The sequence below is a fragment of the Elephantulus edwardii genome, unplaced genomic scaffold, assembly GCF_000299155.1.
Source record: "Elephantulus edwardii isolate Elephantulus edwardi_28Jun2011 unplaced genomic scaffold, EleEdw1.0 scaffold00319, whole genome shotgun sequence".
NCBI lineage: Eukaryota > Metazoa > Chordata > Mammalia > Macroscelidea > Macroscelididae > Elephantulus > Elephantulus edwardii.
In genome coordinates, this window is record NW_006400069.1 from 410,007 (window position 1) to 418,674 (window position 8,668).

Sequence of the window (8,668 nt, forward strand, 5' to 3'; positions counted from 1 at the left end):
CAAAGAGTATTAGAGTATTGTGTGTACAATTCACTGCTAAGAAAACAAACAGATTCATCCTTGAGAGGGTTAAATCAGGCGTATCCTTGGAGACAAGGATTCTGAGGCTTCGTCTGACATACTATGGACATTTGTAAGGAGAAATCAGTCCTTGGAGCGGGATATCATGCTTGGGAGGGTGGAGGGACAGCATAGGAGAGGAAGACTCTCTATGAGGTGGACTGATTCAGCGACTGGGGTAATCGGGATGGGTGTATGGGAGATGGTGCGATTAGCACAGGACAGAGCAGAGTTTATTATGGCTGTTGTACATAAGGTCGTTATGAGTTGCAAGTGACTCGATGGCACATAACAACAACAACAATAAGCTCATTGTAGAAATGGAAAGATAACTGGTAAATGTGTATGTGGACTAAGGGTGAAAAGGTGAGAGCAGAGGGGTGAGGACGGGTGAGGGGGAAATTATAGGGTCGCACAATATGGTGAGTAGAGGAATGGGTAAAGGAGATGAAAAAGATCTGGCAGGAATCTGGAAAGAAGGTGGGCATAGTTCAATGGGATTAATTTTATAAAACAAAATGCATTGGAATGATTGAAACATAATGTGAATGAATGCAGGGTAGTGTGGAACACAATGTATATGAACTTTGCAAACTAACACATAATGAAAAATTATAAAAATAAACAGTAAGGTCAGGAGGTGACTAGGGATAAGGCTATCAATTACTTATATTCAAATCCAAAATGGAATTGAAGAAAATTAAAACAAGTCCATGAAAGCCAAAATATTACCTTGAGTATTTAAAAATTCAATTTAAAAATTATCTCCAGAATACGTTTCATCACTGAAGTCCAATGACTGAAGACTAGAAGAGTTGTAGAATAACTCAGGAAGCAAGCAAAAGACAGGGAAGAAAGAAAATATCGAAATGGATGTTAGAAGCAAGGATGATGAAACTTCTTTTCACAGAAATTAGACATGTTTTGAGGAATGTCAGCATGCCAGGAAAGGTGGAAAGAGAGGAAGACCCTCACTGAGCTGGATTAATACAATGACTACGACAATGGCCTGAGCATGAAGGAGATCATGACAGGTGCGGGACAGGACAAGGTTCAGATTTGAGTTCACAGGGTCACTAAGAGCTATAAGGGGCTTGATGGTACCTAACAACAACCCCTCTCCCAGCCTTCTTGACAACTTTTGTAATGTTTTTGCCCATTTGTCATTTTTTTAAAAAAAATTATTATTCATTTCAACAAAAATTTACAGACACTTTGGATTTCCATTCATTCATTGTTGCACTTTTCTCCCCTCCGAATCCTGCCCCCCTAGTTTGCTACCCTCTTGGAAAAGTAAAAGAAAAGTGATTTCATTGTTTTACTATCCCTCCCCCACGTCCACTCCACTATGCAGCCTTTGCTCTGGACTCCCGTCATGACAAAAATGCCTAATCACATATCCCTTTTAAACAGAATTCTCCCTCATCTGTTTCAATGCAGTATGTATTATTGAACCCATCTTTCTCAGTCTCCTCTCAACCCCGAGGTCAGTCCTGTTTTACAACAGTGGCACCATGCAGTGTTTGTCCTTTTGTGACTGAGCTACTTCACTCAGCATAATGTCCTCCAGGATCACCCAATTTGAATACTATTTCATGAGTTTCTTGTGTTTCAATACAGCATAGTATTCCATTGTATGAATATATCAGAGCTTCTCTATCCATTCATTTTTTGATGGGCACCTAGGTTGTTTCCAACTCCTTGCTATTGTGAACAAAGCCTCAATAAACATGGGTGTACATTTATCTGCTGGGATGGCAGTTAGGGTCTCTTTGGGGTATATTCCCAGTAGTGGAATTGCTGGGTCAAATGGTATCTCTATTTGCAACTTTTGGAGAAAGTGCCATACCGCCTTCCACAGTGGTTGCACCATTTTACACTTCCGTCAACAGTTCCAGTTTCTCCACAATCTGGCCAGCATCTGTTGCTTGCTGTTCCGTTAAATTTTGCTGTTCTGACTGGAGTCAAAGGATATCTCATAGTTGTTTTCATTTGTCCTTTTATAGCTACTCAGATAAACCTTCTCTGATGGCATTCTTGGGCAGCCAATGGGAAATCTTAGAGTGGGACACTACCTCAGAAGGGCACTATATCTCATCTAGTGTATTCTAAGATCTGTCTTCTTACCACCTTCTGCATTGTCTGTTTCAATTCTCTAGTGTTCCATAAGTTTCTACTTCCTCCTATTTCTCAGAGATAATTTCTCCCATCAGCTTGGAACTTGCTCCATATCTATGTGCTATTTACATCTGGGTCCACCCTTTCCTGTTTTTCTCCTGTGCAGTCACAATCAGGCCTTCCTAGAACCCAGCCCTTAATGCTATTAAATCTTTATTCTGTGGATCCAGCTCTGTATGAGAAGTTATCAATATGCAAAATCTAGTTCACTAGCAAAAATATGCACAGCAACTTTAATGTCCAAAACATCACTTACAGAGGAACTACCAAGTGCCTGAGATCTAGCCAAATGCAATATTCTTCATATCCTAAAGTGGCTCTCATTTAACTAAGCTAAGTATCACCTACATAAAGTTCCTCTCTCCAAACTGGTGGCACAGATCATTTGCTCTGAGTAACAGAAAACATCAATGGTTAATATTTGCTTTCTAGCAATGACAATGGAGATGCTCCATTGCACCTCTATGACTCTCTAGGTTTTGCTTTAAAGCCTATCATTAAAGTCATATTTTTAAGGCAAATAAGAAACAAAATGTCACCCAAAGTATTTACATAGCAGAAGGAAGAAGCCAGATCTAACCTAGGGTTCAGGGGTGGCTGTGCAGCCAGACCTTAATGAGGTGGAAGCTGCTGGCTCCTGGGGACCGGGGAAGTTCTTTCAAGGCCCCATGGATGCTTTGCACTTTTTTCTTTTTAACATCTTAAATTTTTAATCCTTTCTTTATAGGTTACCTAGACCACTTTTGATTAAGAAAACTGTAGAAAGTTAGTAACAGTCACAAGCAAAGGCCAGGTGGTGGCACGGTCAGTTCTCCACAGAGTCCTGCTTTGTGGGGGTCTGAATACACTGCTGGGGTCTCTGCTCACACTCTCTGGGTCAACCTCTGCAGATTTTAGTACACGGGTAGCTTTCCCCCCATATTTCTTTGTAAACTCCTACAGAATTTTCTATGGTCTTTAGAGTATTCTTTGGCTAGGTCGGCCTGGAGAGGGTGTTCAGGCTGGGAGTCGTTCATCAGGGCTATAAGGGACTGGATCACTTGGTCAGTCTTGGTGCCTGGCTTCCAGGTTTCAGCACTAATTACTGGAAGACAGACCTGCCCCTTTCATCGATATTTGGGTGGTAGATCTTAGTTTTGAAAGTGATCTTCGGTGGTTTGAATGAGTATTCTGCTGGAAAGTTGATTTCTATTCTGAAGGCCCCCTTATCATATGGAGGATTGTCAGTAACAATAAGCCCTTGCCAGGTTAATAAATTAGCTTCATCAACCTTGATGTTACAGAAGTTTTTCACCTACATTTGGGGATTTCTTCAAGCTCCTTCATTAGTCTCCTGCTGGCCGCCATCTTGGATCTGGTGCTGCCATTGTCCCCATGCTTTGCACTTTTGACTCCCACAATGCACGCTGCACCAAAGCAGCATTCCCTACCTAATGAATGACACACTTTACACCCGTACACACACACACACTCACAGAATAGAACTCACAAATGCATACACACACTCACACAGAGGCACGTAAACATGAATAGACACATATAATCACACTAACACATGTGCATACATCCATACACTTACATTTTTACATATATAGTCACATATGCGAACATACTGCACTTAGACACATACACACACTCACACATACCTATATGCTCACACAGATTGTTGATGAATCTTCCTCCAATCCTAATTCCTCATAGGGTCCATCTTCTTGAATGACTCACTCAACATACAGATTTAATAGTTATAGAGAAGATACAACCCTGACACACATATTTAATGATTTTAAACCTTGCAGTATTTCTTTGTTCTATTTGGACCATAGCTTCTTGGTCTCGGTATAGGATTCATATGAACCTAATTAAGTGTTCTTGGATTGCCATTCTTCTTAATGTTAGCCATAGTTATGATCCACACAGGCAAATACCTTTGCATAGTCAATAAAGCACAGATACACATTCTTCTAGTATTCTTTGCTTTTCAGTCAAGATCCATCTGACATCAGCAATGATATCCCTGGTGCTATGGCCTCTTCTTTCTCCATGCCTTTTCAATCTATATGCAGAACATGTTGTCTGGGAGGCTGCTTTATGAAGAAGAATGTGGCATCAGGATTGGAGGAAGGCTTATCAATAGCCTTCATTATGCTGATGACACACCTTGCTCACTGAAACTGAGAAGGACTTGAAGTGTTTTCTGAAGGAGGTCAAAGACTGCATGGATAGCATCTCATTATTAAGAAGGCAAAGATCCTTACGACCCTGCCATTAGGCAGTATCGTGATAGATGGATTGAATTTGTTAGTGATTTCATCTTGCTTGGATCTACAATCAACATTCTTGGCACTAGCAGTCAGGAGAAAATCTGCTGTCAAGGATGTTAAAGAGCAATGATGTCAATTTAGAGATTAATGTGTGCCTACTCCATGGTCTTCTCAGTTGCTTACTATGCACCTTATAGCTGGACAATGAATAATGATTGCAGGAAAAGAATCTAAACCTTTGAGTTGTGGTACTGCAGAATAATGGATATACCGTGGACTGACAAGAGAATAAACAGGTCTGCCCTGAAGAAGGAAACAGTTTGTTCCTTGGAGGCAAGAGTTTCGAAGTCTTGTATACTTTGGGTATGTCACCAGGAGAGACCAGTCTTTAGAAAAGGACATTATACTTGGAAGAGTAGAAGGTCAGCGCAGGAGAAAAAGATGATCGATGAGATGGATTGACAGTGATTGTGGCAATGGGGAAAGCTGTGTCTGAGATGATGAGGATGGCTAGAGCAAAGTTCAGAGCCATTTTTCATAGGATTTCTGTGAGTCAACTTGATGATACTAACAACAACTTGGCTGTAGTTCTCTGTCAATGTACTGTTCTAGCCAATTTTGACAATCTTCAAGCATCAGTCCTTCTTTGTTTTCAACTTTTGCATTTCAATCATTATTATGAATGCATGTTGATTGCATATTTAATCAATTTCAGACTATAAAACTTGATACAAGAGAGATCCAAGATGGCGGCAGAGGCAGAGACAACGTGGTGAGCTGTGGGAGCAGCGGACCACTTGGAACAGGGCCACTATGGCCTTCTACAGACTTCTGTTTATTGATAATTGAACAGTTAAACAGTTGATGACTGGTCTTCAGTGCAGATTGAGGCTCAACAACAGGAATTCAAGGATTCCCAAGGAGGAATGGGTGAGTCCCGTGGCTCCAAACCCCCTCCTGCAGAGCCCACACCGGGCCACACTGCTGCAGCAGCTCCATGAGGCTCCCACAGCCAGAACCTATGGACTCCCTCACCCAAGATGGCTGGTAGGCACTGGGCCTCTCCAAGACTGGTACAGCGGAACTGCCACAATGCTGCAAAGTGGACTTGTTCTGGGGAGAATTCTTGGAGCCAAGAGGGCGGCAGGAGGGGAAGCAGGTGGCCACTGGCCTCCCATGCACAAAACGAAGCGCACCCGCCAACCACCTGTGTGGGAGATGAGGCGTGGGAGATGGCGCACGCCCGCCGGCCGCCCTTGCGTGCAAGATGGCACATACCCCCATGTCACCCACGCGCAAGATGACGCGCGCCCACCGGCCGCCCTCATGCGAAATTATGCATGGGAGATGGCACGCACCCGCCGGCCGCCTGTGCAGAAAAGGGTGCTCGCCCATTGGCCACCCCCACGGGAGATGACGTGCAGGAGATGGTGTGTGCCCACTGGCCTCCCGCACTGGGGATGTGCGCCCCACCGCCTGCAGGTTTAGGTTTCCTTGGACAGCCAGAGAAGATGATCACCAATACAATGGATTGTTGAAAGTCACTGTGAGTTGTCTACTTGATGACACTTAACAGTGGCAGCATGTCCAAGAGGACTGACATCCTAAATGCACCACATATTTTGATCTGTTGAATGCTTCTGCCAAAAGCTGTTTAGACATGGGGGGCGCCTGTTCACAATTCTCGGGTTCCCTTTGCCATTAATAAAGGGGGAGGGCAGTGACACCTACTTCAAATTATAATATGACCACTTATGGGGGGGGTAAAAGTGGAGAACTGGAGGTGCTGGAATTGGAGATGCTGTCCCTGGCCACATAGTCCCCGGTCAGGCGAGGGGACCAGATTGGGGTGGGGCCAATTAGAGGGGGAGTGTACCAGCCAGCGCATGGGGGGTGTTGCCCTGCTCTGGATGGGCTGTCTTCGGCCCCCAGACTGGGGCGAGCCGTCTTCGGCCCTCGGCTCAGGGCGAGCCATCACAACCCTCTGCCCAGGATGGGCAGTCTTCAGCCCTTGGCTCAGGGTGAGCCTTCATGGCCCTCAGGGTGAGCTCCTCAGTCCCCAGATTGTGCCATCTAGCCCTGGGTGGGGGGGAAAAATATGCCTAGAGTATCCAGAGAATTTTATCTAGGCTACTTTTCACCACCCTCTCCCCCAGTAAACCTGAAAGCAACACCCCCAAAACCCCTCTATTTGTAATTCACAAGTTTGTTCTCCCTAGGTTTGCTCCCTTTCCTATAGGTAACCTTAACAATGAGTTTTACTTCAGATCTGACCCTGAACCCAGTGCCAGTGACAAAAAGGAAATACAACGGCCAGCTGAAGAAGCAAAGGAGGATGAAGGCTCTGGGTTCAACCAGTCATCCCCACCGGACCCACCTGGGAAAACACTTTGCAGTCAAGAGGGGAGCAAATGACAGGAAAATATCTTCTACCAGAACAAGAAGGCAAGCAGCCTTAACCCAAGATCGCCAGTAAGGTGATAAAGTGTCCTCCCTTTCCCCTTCACATCAACACCCCTGTTCAGCATGAAGAAGCCAGAGATTCTGCATCCAGTTCCCAAATCAATAAGACAGTTGGTTTAAATACCATTGGAAAATGCTTATCATTCCCCTATAGCATCTGGTCCCTACTGGATCCTTTTCATTTCCTTCACCTGCTCCCCCCACCAACCAATTTATGCAGCTCTGCAATTGCATCCCTGCTCATCCTCACTCTTCTGCCCCCAACCCTCACATCCTTGTACCCTCAATATGTTTTTCCCAATAAAATTTAAAAAAAGAAAAAAAAACTTGATAGAAGTCCTCAGTTTCTTTATTTTTGGCTTTTGTGATTGATGTGTATATCTGAATAGTTGTATTAACAAAACAAGTCTTCTTTGTCCCTGAATTAGATGCACTCCTTGTATGCATTTCTGTAATTCATAGAATTATACTTTAGGATAGATATTGAAAAAAAATTTTTTTACTATGAACTCAACTCCATTTTCCTCAGTTTATCATTCCCTGTATAATAGATGTTATGAAATTCTGGTTCAAAATGGCCAATACCAGTTCATCTTAACTCACTAATGTATATCAACTTTTATGTGTTCCATTTAATATTTTACAACTTCCAATTTTCCTAGATTCATGCTTCATGTAATCCATGTTCCAATTACTAATAGATTTTTGCAGCTTTTTCTAGTCATTTTTTTAGTATCTTCCAGTTTGAGAGTGTCAGTTTCCATTACTATATCTAACAATGTTCCATTGTTATTCATAGAGCTTTTTGAAGACCTGTTATTTCAGAAATGAATGACCAACGTGCTTTTTAGTCTGTTTTACTCTGTAAATTCTGTTGAAACCTGTCCACAATGGATGACTCTGCTTGTATTTGAAATATTGGTGGCATAGCTTCCAGTATCACAGCAATGTGCAAGACACCCCCCCATACAGCAACCTGGCAGACAATTGCTGCACACATGAGTTGTTGTTAGGTCCCACTGAGTTGAGTATGACTCATAGCAACCCTGTGAGCTCTGCCATGCTCACACCTCCTGACACACAAAGAGCCCATTGCAGCAGTCACCATGTCAATTCACCTGTTTGAGGGTCTTCCTCTCCTTCATCAACCCTCCACCCTTCCCAGCATCATCTCCTTCTACAAGGAATAACACCTTTTAGCAACATGCCCAAAATATGTGAGGTGAAACCTCATCATTCTTACCTCCAAAGAGCATTCCATCTGCACCTTCTCTAAGACATATCTGTTCGTTCTCTTGGCTGTCAGTGCTCTTCTCCAACATCAGAGCTCAAAGGCATAATTCCCGCCCCCATCATCTGTCGTCATTGTCCACCTCTCAGATTCATAGCAAGTAATTGGAATAACTATGGCCTGAATCAGACGTGACTTAGTCCTCAAACTGACATTATTATTTCTCAGTAATTTGGAGAGGCCCCTAACTGCAGACTTTCCCAGTACAACACGTCTCTTTATTTCCTGACTGCTTGTACCAAGGGTGTTAATTGTGGATACAAACAAGATGAAGCTCTTGACAGTTTCAATCTCCTCTCCATCCATCATGGTGCTTTCTATTGGTCCAGTGATATGATAAGAATCTTTGTTTTTCTGACATTGAGATGTAATCCATTCAAAAGGCCACATTCTTTGGTCTTCTGCAACAAAT

General features: G+C 43.3%; 2 pseudogenes; one reads left to right on the forward strand and one right to left on the reverse strand.

The window, feature by feature from the left end:
* Positions 1 to 3,131: 3,131 nt before the first annotated feature.
* LOC102876308 lies at positions 3,132 to 3,585 on the reverse strand (annotated as a pseudogene).
* Positions 3,586 to 5,594: 2,009 nt separating this feature from the next.
* Positions 5,595 to 8,668, forward strand: part of LOC102876709 — a 16,624-nt pseudogene continuing 13,550 nt past the window's right edge.